Raw genomic sequence first — 13,156 nt, forward strand, 5'->3', positions numbered from 1 at the left:
AGATAAGCAAAATAGCAGAAGAAGAGAGCGAGGGAGATGAAGCGGGGGAAATAGACCAAGAACTATTGCCCCCTGAATACAGGGACTTTGTGGATGTGTTCAATCAGAAAGAGGCAAGTAAATTACCTCCCAAAAGGAATATAGAAGTAGAAATCGAAATAACCCCAGGAGCAAACTTACCAAAACCAAAAGTGTATCCCATGTCTGTCCAGGAGAAGGAGGAATTGAGGAAATACATTGATAAGAATCTGGCGCGAGGCTTCATTAAGCAGTCCAGCTCCCCTTTGGGAGCCCCAGTGTTATTTAGGAGAAAGAAAGACAACTCTTTAAGACTGTGCATTGACTATCGAAATTTAAATGCAATTACTAAGGATAATAAATACCCTATGCCCTTAGTAAAGGATCTGATTACCGTGTTAAAGAAAGGGAGCATGTTTACCAAACTTGATTTAATTGAAGCTTATCATAAATTAAGAATCAAACCCGAGGACACTTGGAAAACTGCATTTTCCTGCGCATTCGGCCATTTTGAATATAAAATTTTGCCGTTTGGTTTAAAAAATGGCGGCGCTTGCTTTATGCAGCTTATAAATGAAATCTTACATCCACTATTATATCGAGGAGTATTCATATTTTTGGATGATATCCTTATCGTAAGCGAGGACAGAGAGCAACACATTGAACTGGTCCGGGAAGTTTTGCAAAAACTGAGGGAAGCAAAACTGTATGCGAAACTTTCCAAATGTGAATTTAACAAAACGCAAATTGACTTCTTGGGGTATCGAATATCTCCGGAGGGGTTAGCTATGGACCCATCCAAAGTATCGGACGTAAGAGAATGGGGAGTGCCTCAAACCAGGAGACAATTGCAATCGTTCCTAGGATTTGCAAATTTTTATAGATCATTCATAAAAGGCTTTGCACAAATAACTGCACCCCTCACAGAACTTTTGAAAACAAAGGGGAAAGGGGAGAAGGCGAAAGTGAAAGCCCCTGGCGCCAAGTTGAGCTGGACGCCAGAATGCCAAAAGGCTTTTGAAACCCTAAAAGAACGCTTTACAGAAGAACCTGTCCTAAAGCACCCCGACATTCAAAGCCCTTTCATAATACATTGTGATGCTTCGGATTGTGCATACGGAGCAGTACTATTGCAAAAAGATCAAAATGGGAACCTAAAACCTTGTGGATATTTGTCTCGGAAGTTCAGTGAAACTGAGAAATGTTGGCCCATATGGGAAAAGGAAGCATTAGCTATATTAAAGGCCTTGGAATGCTGGCGACACTTCCTCGAAGGGAGTGGAATCCCATTTGAAATTTGGTCTGATCATAAGAACCTCCAGTACTTAAAATCCCCTCAAAAATTATCCCCCAAACAAATTAGATGGGCACAATACTTCAGCAGGTTCGATTTCCAATTAAAGTTTTTCCAAGGGAAACAGAATGTTTTGGCAGATGCTCTTTCACGCATGCCTCAGCACGAGGACATAACCACAGCAAAAGAGGGAACGTTATTTTCCAAAAAACAATGGGGTTTAGCTGTCAGTACAAGAGCGCAGGCTCAAAGGGAGAGCACTGCCACTGTCAAATTTGACGAAGAAGATAGTTGGGAAAAAGAACTGAGACAGTCATGTGAAGGAGATCAGTGGATCTTATCCAACGCGGAAAAAGGGGAGCAGAAGGGGGGATTTTGGTTTGTGAAAAAGAAAATATACATCCCAGCAATATTGAGGATTAAGATTTTGCATCGTTTTCATAATAACCAGAGCGCTGGTCATATGGGGATTACAAAAACGACGAAGGCGATAGCAAAACACTGTTGGTGGCCAGGGATGAGAAAGGACATAAAAAATTATGTTATACAATGTGATGATTGTGCCAGAAATAAATCGAGAGGAGGGAAGCCAATGGGACTATTACAACCGGTAGCAGAACCTACCAGGCCTTGGGAGTGTGTAGCCATGGACTTTGTGGGAGAACTGCCTATTAGCAGGGGACATCGCTACATATGGACAGTATTAGACCTGTTTTCTAAACAGGCCCACTTTATAGCACTGACTAAATTACCATCGGCAGAGAAACTGGCTGAATTATACATAAACCACATTTACAAACTTCATGGATGTCCCAGTAGAGTGGTCAGTGATAGGGGTGTTCAATTCACAGCAAAATTCTGGGAAAAATTCTTGGAAATGCTAGGAGCAGAAAGGAGCCTAAGTTCTGCTTTTCACCCCATGACAAACGGGGCGGTAGAACGTACTCAACAGACGCTTGGGCAGTTCCTTCGCATGTACTCTAATATGAGACAAAATGATTGGTCTAAGTGGCTAGCCTTCGCTGAACTAGCTTTTAATTCCACCATACATTCCGCAACAAATAAAACCCCCTTTGAAGTAGTTTACGGGTATGAGATTCAGCCTCTGCCCCAATTGCCAAGGTGGGCAGAGGATGAAGAAACAGGGGCAGGGAAATGGAAAACCCAAATGCTAGAATGTTGGAGTCAGGTGACTGCATCCTTAAAAGAAGCACACAAAAAGTATAAAACATTCGCAGACAGGAAAAGGGTGGAAGGCGATAAATTGGAGAAAGGGGACTTAGTGTGGTTAAGCACACAAAACATCAAATTGGGGCTACCTTCAAGAAAACTAGGCCCCAAATTTATTGGACCTTTCAGGATACAGGATGTGATAAACGAAGTGACTTTCCAATTGTCCTTGCCAAAAAGTTTGGGGAAAATACATCCAGTATTCCATCGCAGTTTATTGAAAAAGTATATGGGTACTTTGGACAAAATGGATACCTAGTGTTCTTGTTTGATTTATTTCAGAGTCGTGATGGAAGAAGCACAGAAGAGGAGGACGGAGAAAAGGGGGGCGCCATGTCATGGGACCAATTCCCAGGGCTGAATTTGCAAGCCCTGGATTTGGAGCCATAACATAAACAATCCTGAATGCCTCATGAAAACACCTGGCAGCAGAGCATGGGAACTCGGGGTCGAAAATCTAAACAATTATAATGAGTAGTTTGTGTGGGAATAGTAGAAATGTGAGACAGGGGGTGGGGTTTGGTGATGATATTTAAGTGTGGTGTTACGTTGCAACCAAGGTGATAAAATTGCTTGTATGTAAACATTATGTCATTCTCGACTTTTTCCAAGTCGTGTGTTCTTCAATAAAGATTGGTTTGATAGCAGCTGTCTTTGATCTGCGTTCATGCTGGTCGTTTGAAGTGAGCGTGACAAAAAACTATGTGGCCTAAGACATATCTTTCTTCTTGTTGTTTATTCATTCAGTCGTTTCCGACTTCATGACCTCATGGACCAGTCCACGCCAGACCTCCTGTTGGCCGTCGCCACCCCCAGTTCCTTTAAGGTCAAGCCAGTCACTTCAAGGATACTACCCGTCCATCTTGCCCAGAACCGACCCTAGGTATTTTTCAAGTGTAGGCGAACAGAATTTTGGCACCCCCCCCCCAACCAATCACTGAAAAATAAAAGTGTTGGATAAGCAAAAACGTTGGATAATAAGGAGGGATTAAGGAAAAGCCTATTAAACATCAAATTACATTAAGATTTTACAAATTAAGCACCAAAACATCATGTTTTACAAGAAATCAACAGAAAAAGCAGTCTCAACTGCGCCCCCGTATGTTTTGCGCCCAAAGCGACCGCTTAATTCGCCTCATTGTTGGACCGGCTCTGATCTGGCCTCTCTTCCTTTTTCTTCCATTTTCCCCAGCATCATGATCTTTTCCAAGCTTTCCTGTCTTCTCATGATGTGGCCAAAATACTTCATCTTTGCCTCTAATATCCTTCCCTCCAGTGAGCATTATTTCCTGGAGTATGGGCTGGCTGGATCTTCTTGTGGTTCAAGACACTCTCAAGATTTTCCTTCAGCACCAAAATTCAAAAGCATCTATCTTCCTTCACTCAGCCTTCCTTATGGTCCAGCTCTCGCATCCATAGGTTACTATGGGGAATACCATTGCTTTAACTATGCGGACCTTTGTTGCCAGTATGATGTCTCTGCTCTTCACTATTTTATCAAAGTTGGCCATTGCTCTCTTCCCAAGAAGTAAACGTCTTCTGGTTTCCTGGCTGCAATCTGCCATATACTCCATATATTCCACTTCATATATTCCACTGCCATATATTCCAGTTCAAAGCAGATAATGTGGGATTTTATACAGCTGTGTGGAAGGGGCCTCGTTTTCTCTGTGGATGTGTACAGACGGACAGACAGACACACTATATCTCTGAATATTCTGCTGCTGGAGAATCCGCTTACCTTCCTCTGGAAATTCTGCTGTTCTTGCTGAGGAATCTGCTTTTATTTTGCCCCTTTACTTGTATTTAACCTGTTCCTGAATTAGATGCTTTCACCTGGAGTGATACAGACAACTCTGAGTGAACCTAATGTTATTCTGTGCAGTGATTTTTAAAGGCCCTATAATAATAATAATAATAATAATAATAATAATAATAATAATAATAATAATAAGGCACAACAATGTGGCCCAAATGATTCATTGGAACTTATGCCTCAAGTACCACCCTCCAGCAGCAAAGAACTGGTGGGATCACAAACCTGCAAAAGTATTGGAAAATGAACATGCAAAGATACTGTGGGACTTCCAAATCCAGACTGACAAAGTTCTGGAACACAACACACCAGACATCACAGTTGTGGAAAAGAAAAAGGTTTGGATCATTGATGTTGCCATCCCAGGTGACAGTCACATTGACGAAAAACAACAGGAAAAACTCAGCCGCTATCAGGACCTCAAGATTGAACTTCAAAGACTCTGGCAGAAACCAGTGCAGGTCGTGCCGTGCCAAAAGATCTCAGCCGGCGTTTGGAAACAATAGACATTGACAAAATTACGATCTGCCAACTGCAAAAGGCTACCCTGCTGGGATCTGCACGCATCATCCGAAAATAAATCACACAGTCCTAGACACTTGGGAAGTGTTCGACTTGTGATTTTGTGATATGAAATCCAGCATATCTATCTTGTTTGCTGTGTCATAATAATAATAATAATAATAATAATAATAATAATAATAATAATAATAAAAAACAACTCAGGGCGGATTCCAACATTCAACTGCAAACATTCAATGCCTCTGTAAAACAAGAAAATACTGACATAAAATCCCAGAGAAACCCCTTATATGAAAATAACATTAAAACCTAACATCAAATTAAAGCCTAACATCGGTAAATTAAACCTAACATCAATAAATTAAACTACATGTAGTCAAGCAAAATTATATAATAACATAAAATCTAAACAAACATCCACATTAATTTACAACAGCCAACTAGGGTTCACAAAACTGTGTGGTTGTATAGTCAAATGATGGTCATTGGGCTAGCGTGGACTTGGAAGGCATTGTTTATTGCTCTTAGATGGTTATGGGCAGATGAAAATAACAGAATTGCACACATAGGATAAAGTCAATCAAGCACAGACATTTGCTCTTTTTCAAATTTAAATGGGATTGCCCTATTTCTGGAAATTGAACGACATGGTGTATTTGCCTGAGCCAATTTGGCAGGATCTCCATTGAGTATAAGTAAACGGGACAGTTAAAACTGGATTTGTCTCTTGAATGCAACAATAAGATAATTTTCATGTCAGCAGGAGGGAGGGGTTTCAAAGGAAAAATCTACTTTGTACTTTACAATGAGGCCTGGCATCTTCCAATTTGGTCAGTTATCCAGGACATCACTCTCTTCCTATTAGGAATATATTCATAACCTGTTAGGATTATGATACCAATATGGTTAGATATCAGTGCAGAGTAACAAAAATACGGAAGTCTAGGGGTTTATGTGAGCAGAGGTGAGAAAAAAGCAAAATAGCCAGCCTCCCTTTCCCTTTAAAGAGTCATGCGCATAAAATAAGCATCAGAGACATCAAAAGTAAAATAGTAAAAATATGTTTACTCACAATCTTGTATGATGATGGCCATACAGACAAAAACATCTTAGTTCCAAAAGAATTCAGGATACTACATATCTCTTAACAAGAAGTAACATTAGCATGGCAGCTACTCTACTCCGAACTCAAGAACGGGAAGCGTAATGTTGGTGGGCAGGAAAAGAGATTTAAAGATGGGCTTAAAGCCAACCTTAAAAACTGTGGCATAGACACTGAGAACTGGGAAGCCCTGGCCCTTGAGTGCTCTAATTGGAGGTCAGCTGTTACCAGCAGTGCTGCAGAGTTCGAAGAGGCACGAATGGAGGGCTTAAGGGAGAAACGTGCCAAGAGGAAGGCCCGTCAAGCCAACCCTGACCGGGACAGTCTTCCACCTAGAAACCGATGTCCTCACTGCGGGAGAACATGCAGATCAAGAATAGGTCTCTTCAGCCACCTAAGAACCCACCCCCAAGATACAAGAGATGGAGCACAATCCTCCTCGAGCTATGAGGGATCGCCTAAGTAAGCAAGTAACTAAAGTAAGTAAGTCATATTGGTCAAGCATTCTTAGCAGAATATTCTGGGGTAGTTGTGCCAGTTCCTTCCTCTGAAATATAGCCTACAGCACCCATTATTCGTCAGCAATCTCCCATCCAAATACTAATTAGGATTTGTTCATGTTTAGCTACCATGATCAGAAAGGATCTAGTCCCTTTAGGGCAGTGGTTCCCAACCTTTGGGCCCTCCAGGTGTTTTGGACTTCAACTCCCAGAAATCGCAGCCAGCTTACCAGCTGTTAGGAACTGTGGGAGTTGAAGTCCAAAACACCTGGCAACCCTAAGGTTAGGAGCCATTGCTTTAGGGTATTTAGGGTCTTCTTCTATAACTGGACTGTAGTACATTATTCCTCAGTACCAGTCTAATCTCGCCCATCTGTTTCTCACTTTAGTGGGTGGGCACTATCGTTTGCAAAGTATCTAAGGTGAATCCTTATGTTCTGCCTCTCTGCCTGATGTGTGCTTGGCTCATTGCCTGCTGATATGATGTTTCTTAAATGGGAACTAATGACAAGTTACCATCCCCTGTTAGCTAAAGAAATGCTGTCCGGCTTTTTGGAAGGAAATTCTCACTGCTTCTGGGAGGCAGTGCTTCTTCTTTCTTCAGGGCAGGGACACAGAAACAGTGAAAGGCAGTTGCAAGGACAGTTTCTTGCTAAAATAACCTAGGAGTGGGGTTGCTCTTCAAGGCTATGTTCCCTGCTGTAAAGGGTGGTATTGTGTGCATGTGGAATTTCAAATACATCTCCAGTTTCAGGCTTTTCTGAACTCTGCTGATTTGACTTATTTCTTTAAACTGAAGCTCCGCATAACCAAACCCAAACTGACATAATTAGTGGGAGCTCATTCCATACAAGTACATGAGGATCCCATCTACTTGTTGCTATAAATACATAAAGAAGTGGAAATTTGTAACGTTGCCATATCTCTTTAAAAGAAAAAGAAAAAAACAGAGCAGCGGTTCTCAGACACCCTGGCCCACATTTAGCCTAAAGCAGTAGTTCTCAACCTGTGGGTCTCCGGGTGTTTTTGCCTACAACTCCCAGAAATCCCAGCCAGTTTACCAGCTGTTAGAATTTCGGGGAGTTAAAGGCCAAAAATATCTGGGAGTCCCAGGTTGAGAACCTCTGGAATACAGGGAAGCTGCAAAGGATTTCTGAAACAGACTCGTCCTTGATCACTTTGACTGAATTTGTTACTGTGTGTCCTGCTTTTTGCCTCTTTCTTCCTTGACCCGCTCTTCCTTTTTTGTTTGCTTCTCCTCCATGTTAATAACAACAAGTAAGAGCAGAAAGTTTGAGTAAGATCTAAAGTGTTTTGGAGTTCGACACTGTTTAAACTGGGAAAACTGCCTCCAGGATAGGTTGGGCATGGGAGTGGAAGCCAAGCAGAGGAAAAATTGTGTAATCTCGTCCACTTCCAAGTTATTATAGTTGCTCCATTGTTTAAAAGCTTCTGCTACCTGATGTAACAGGATGAGATATGTTTGCCATAAATTAGGTTGTAGTTTTATATTTGAGAGATGGGACCTGCAACAAAAATGTTAGTGTGGACGTCAGAACACCAACTTCCATCCCTTCTTTCACCCCCTTGTCTATCCGTCTGCTCCAGCAGTTTCTCCCTATTGAGAATAGTCTGGTTTTTAGCAAACAACTCCTCCTCCCGGCCCCAATTTTGAACTTCTGTGAAGCTTGTGGATCTCCCAAGCATGCTGATACCGTTCTTTTGTGTATGGATCATAACATGTTCACATCTTATCATTTTGTGTATGCTTATAGGGCAGCTGTTTCTATGTGAATGTGTATACCCCATTAATTCTTTCTGGGAGCAGGAATAGTTGGTGTTCATTCCTCTACTACTAAAATGTTCTACTTTTATGCTTTTCTGTTGTGAAAGTTGCATTTTTGAAGAATACTGGCATACTGCTTATGAGTAAGCAGTCTAGCCTAATAGAATATGGATGTGAATATAATTAGTGAACAAGTGAGACTTGTGACACACGTTATTGTGCATCCATCTCTCCTCATAGGGATTTCCTGGGGCTTCCATTTCTGCGAGCCATTTTCTTCAAACACAACACACCACCAGCCCCAGGTTTAGTGAGTTTAGCCCTCTGTAGCCATACATTCTACATCCTGAGATTTAAGTTTCCGCAGCTTAAAAGTAAAAAAAAAATAATCCAAAAAGCAAACCTTGGTTTTACTATGCCACTGTGTGTGTGTGTGTGTGTGTATATATTCACTAACGTCTGTACCCACACCAAGAACCAATCCCCAGTTGATACCAAGGGCCCACTGTATATCCATTTTTGTTCTCGTAGTCTTGGGAGAAGGGAGATGACTTCTTGTGCACTTCCTTCTGTTTCCTTGGGTCTACTGATACCTTCCCTCTTATTTTTCATCTCCAGTGAAATGTTGACTTTTGGCTCCAATCCTGTTGATGTTTACAACCCACACCCACTATTAAAGGGTGTAGAAAATAAGTGTAGTTCATGGGCCACACCAACGGGAATATTTGTGAGTCTCATTTTCACCTGTTGCATCAAAAGCCAAAAGTCACTTGAACTCCTTCCTTAAATGTATGAACTGACTTTTAATAAGCACATTTAATAGGTTTCTGCTACAGACGTAGTAACAGATTAGCAAGCTTTTGCAAGAGAAGATTAAAGGCTTAGCCAATTAAAGACTATAATAAAATACAATTTCTTCTTAGTGTACTGCTTATTGTTTGTCACAGAGCTGCCAAATTTATTCTTGGCTAATTGTGCAACATGTGCAATTTGGTGTCCCAGCATTATAAAAGAATTAGTATCATATCTAATATATTAAAACTTACATTGCATGACACTGTAATCTGATTTTATTAAGTATATGCATTTGACAAAACACAAGGCTCCATGGATTATCTGGGGAAGAAATTCTATGCTTGAGTAAGAAAGTATATATTAATGTAGGATGCATATCAGCGGCTGTGAGTTAATATAATTAAAGAAGAATCTGTGTATCCAGAGGCAATGTTGAACTGTTGAATATACCAAATGCTGGGAACAGATTATAAGGAAGCTCTATTGACAGTGAACTCTTAAAAATACCCCAATTTTCTACTTAGAAGTGATGTGACTGACTAGCTGTGATCCCTTACCCAATAACTTGGCATAAATTCCATTTAACGCAATCAACTTTACTCCTGAGTAGACATGTATAGGTCTATGTGGCTATAATGCTGTAATTACAATTCGTTGCACTTTCATAACAGTGATTATAGGTTGGGCTGCACATCTTAAGAGGAACAGAGCATTTGATCTAAAACATAGTGAATTACATGGCAACAGAGACTATAATGAAAGAGCAACAAAGCCAACACAACATAACCACCATAGTAACTGCAGTAAAAGAGAATCGCCATAAAACTAAAACACTAGTTAGAAGAAAATGATATGGGCAGTTTGCAAATAGCACATTTCTAGAAAAGCATAGATTTTAAAATCATACTGCAAGCTAAAAATAAATGTATTTAAAAACAAAAATACTGAATACGCAGTTTGCTGGTTATTATCATAGTTAAAATAAAGGAAAAAATAAGGAAGAGTAACTGAGCACATTAATTTCTGTGGGCACTTAGGATAGGAAGCTAAATAATAATAATAATAATAATAATAATAATAATAATATAAAACTTTATTTTTAACTCGCCCTCACTCCCCAAGGGGACACATTATACCTATTTACTTTCAAATCATAAAGGTTTTAGGCAACATAGACTCCTACACTTTCTGAAAAATCTTGACCGATCAAAATGGGACCCCAAGCCCCACCATTTGTCCTTTAGAAAGATGGTAAAGACCTGGCTGTGGGACCAAGCCGGTCCAGTGAGGCAATAATAGGAAACCTACTCCACTGACCGGAACCAGCATGGTGTCCTGAGTTTGTTTAAACAGCTGATTTTAAAGTAGATATAACTGATTTTAATGTTTTAAATGTTTTAATGTTTATGTATATTTATAATTATTTTATGTCCCGGCAATGGGATGCTTGCTGTATATATGTTGTGCTCCGCCCTGAGTCCCCTTCGGGGGTGAGAAGGGTGGAATAGAAATGTTTCAAATAAATAGTAATAAATAAAAGCCAATTCATGAGAACTGTTGCCTTCTACCTTATCAAGCAATACTGTCCTTTCTGGTGGGTCATGTCTTCTTGCGATTTGTCCAACAATGATAGTCTCAGTTTAGTTATTGTGGTTTCTAGGGAGATTTCAGGATTGATTTGCAGTAGGATTTGCAGTTTGTTTATGTTTTGCCTGGCTCTTTGCTTGGTAAGATCTTTAACCACTTAAATAGTCATTCTTTTGTTTTGAAAAATCAGTTTAATTTTTAATTTCTTTGTTTTTATCATAGCTAGGTTGATGATGGGTATGGACATACTCCCAAGAATATTTTCCATTTCCTAGTTTTCTCCAAATGTATGAGCTCAATATAGTTATATTAATGTTCATAGCAAAATCCATGTGCCTATAATGCCATGCCTTTGCTCTTCCAAATTTTTTACTTTTTGGAGTAAGTCCTGTTTCATTTGGTTTTGCATGTGTAGTTGATGACTTGTCTTTTTATATTTAAATTGTTCTAACACTTTTAATATGCTGGGGTTTCTTTGTGTTAAGAGCGACTTGAGAAACTGCAAGTCACTTCTGGTGTGAGAGAATTGGACATTGCCCAGGGGACGCCAAGATTTTTTTTGATGTATTTACCACCTTAGTGGGAGGCTTCTTTCATATTCCTGCATGGAGCTGATAGATGGAGCTCATCCCCAGGTTGGATTCGAACCGGCAACCTTTAGGTCAGCAACCCAACTTTCAAGTCAGCAGTCCTGCCAGCACAAGAGTTTAATCCACTGTGCCACCTTGGGCTCCTAACATGCTGGATTATATAATAGAAAAAGAATATACGAAGTAGAAATTTTACAAGTAAAATATTGACAAAGACACAACTGCTATTTGTTAGACTTTGAGCAATCTTTGTGAATTCCATAATGCAAACCAGGAATGACAAAACTGTTGCTGGTATTATTATCTTAACTTGGGACACTTGAAAATCTTTCAGCAGCCAAGCCAGTTTTAGAATAGCTGCTATCTTATGTTTAAAGGTTAGCTCAGAGCCCTTCATTGTATGTGCTGCTGCCTAATTTTATATTTAACAGAACATCTCTGAGTCCTACTTGATTGTAGAAAATGAATCTATCAAAAATAAAACAACATAATGTTCATAGTTACTTCAAAGGAAAGGCAACAGCTCAGTAATTGATTGCAGTGATGTTACTGTTTATCAGAGTCCTTTTGCTTGTTCTGTTTTAACCCTTCAACTCCCTTTAACTTCATTATCACTTTTTAGCATTGCTCACATTGCTGCTTATCAGTAGTACTTTTAACCTATGTGCTGTGTACACAGCTTTCTCTTTTTCTCTCTAAACAAGTGGAACAAATCCTGAATTTTAAGGCATGATCCCTTCACAAAGACAGAAAATGTAATTTACGAATGTGGATCATATATTAATTTTACAGAGAAATATATGGCTAGGCTAAATAAAATCAATACTTTCATTTGGTACTTAGATAGAACATAAACTTTTATTGCTGTTGGTTGCCAACCCTGCATAGCATGAGTTTTGACTGTCCCTATTGTTACTTTGAGAATCAGCCGCAATTTCCTGTACTGTACAGTCTTCAAACACACAGTGGAGGAATCACTGGCAATATAGGATATAGTAATGCCACAGAAAAGCCACCACAAAGTAGCAATTTATATCCTCTTCCTTTGTATAAGATATGGTCAGTTCTTTATACCTAGAGGTTCTGCATTCACAGATTCAACAAATCATGGCTTTAAAATATTTGGAATTTTTTTAAAAAGCAAATCCCGATTTTGCCATGTGTCAAGTACTATGTTGATGTTCAGGCATACCCTACTGCAGTCTCCAATCATTCCAGCTTCTCAGGACCTTTCTGGAAATCATTTGAGTTGTTTAACATTTTATGTAAGGGTTGCTATTCTGGATAATGTGAGTTGAGCATCTGTGAATGGTGGTATCCACAGATACATGTATGAGCTAGCGGCAAAGTATAGTGATTTGAGTGTTGGGCTGCAACTCTGGAAACCAGTGTTCAGTTCCCAGGTAGCTGGATGATCTTGGACAGGTCACACAACCTCAGCTCCAGAAAAAAATTGTGATAGGTTCACCGCACAATGTATCCATGGCAATGCTCTCTCTACTGTAGGCAGGCTCGGTTTGGCTGGATCTACACTGTCCTATATCCTAGGATCTGATCCCAGATTATCTAGCAGTGTAGGATCATATAATCCAATTCAAAGCAGATAATGCGGTATCAGATCCTGTATTTGTAGCTCTATCCTTCCTTCCTTCCTTCCTTCCTTCCTTCCTTCCCCGATTTCCCTCATACATTTTCTCCCACTCTTTTCTTCCTTTCATTCCCTTGCTTCCCCTCATACACTCCCCTCATTCTTTTATTCCTTTCTCTCCCTTCTTTCCCCCACCCTACCTTTTCTTCTTTCTTTTTCCCTTCCCTCCTCTCTCTTTCTTCATCTCTCCTCCCTTCCTTTCCCTTCTATTTCTCTTTCTTTCCTTACCCCCTTTGACTCATACACATATCAGCCAGCAAGAGCCAAT

The sequence above is a fragment of the Anolis carolinensis genome, chromosome 4 (assembly GCF_035594765.1).
Source record: "Anolis carolinensis isolate JA03-04 chromosome 4, rAnoCar3.1.pri, whole genome shotgun sequence".
Taxonomy (NCBI): Eukaryota; Metazoa; Chordata; class Lepidosauria; order Squamata; family Dactyloidae; genus Anolis; species Anolis carolinensis.